We start from the raw sequence: 461 nt of genomic DNA, 5'->3' as shown, positions 1-461 counted from the left end.
TTAGATCTCAAATAATAAGCACTACAAATTAGCCTTAATCTTATTAGACATAGTTATTAAAATCGAATTAGATCAATTGATTCGATAAAAAATCGATAAAATTAGATTCCCATCTAGTCTAATTTATTCTGAAGACCGTTTCTACTTGAAAACTGACAGAAATTAATCAAATTTAACAGAAATTAATCAAATTCGGTAAAAATAGTTCATCGAATTGCTCAGATAAAAATTCTAAAATTGATAAAGTCGTACTTCAAATTTAGGTCCTTCTTATTCCTGCATATTCTCTTTGTCACTAACATACACTATTCTTTGCTATTTTATATAATAATTATTAATTATATACTTACATATGTTTAAGTTAATTATATTTTTTATTATGCATAATTATTAGTTAAGTATAAATTTTATTAAACATGGAAAATTAAAAATATAAAATATTTTTATAAATTACAATATAA

The sequence above is a fragment of the Arachis duranensis genome, chromosome 9 (genome assembly GCF_000817695.3).
Source record: "Arachis duranensis cultivar V14167 chromosome 9, aradu.V14167.gnm2.J7QH, whole genome shotgun sequence".
Classification (NCBI taxonomy): domain Eukaryota; kingdom Viridiplantae; phylum Streptophyta; class Magnoliopsida; order Fabales; family Fabaceae; genus Arachis; species Arachis duranensis.
The sequence above is the reverse complement of the archived record's forward strand: the minus strand, read 5'-3'. Positions refer to the sequence as shown.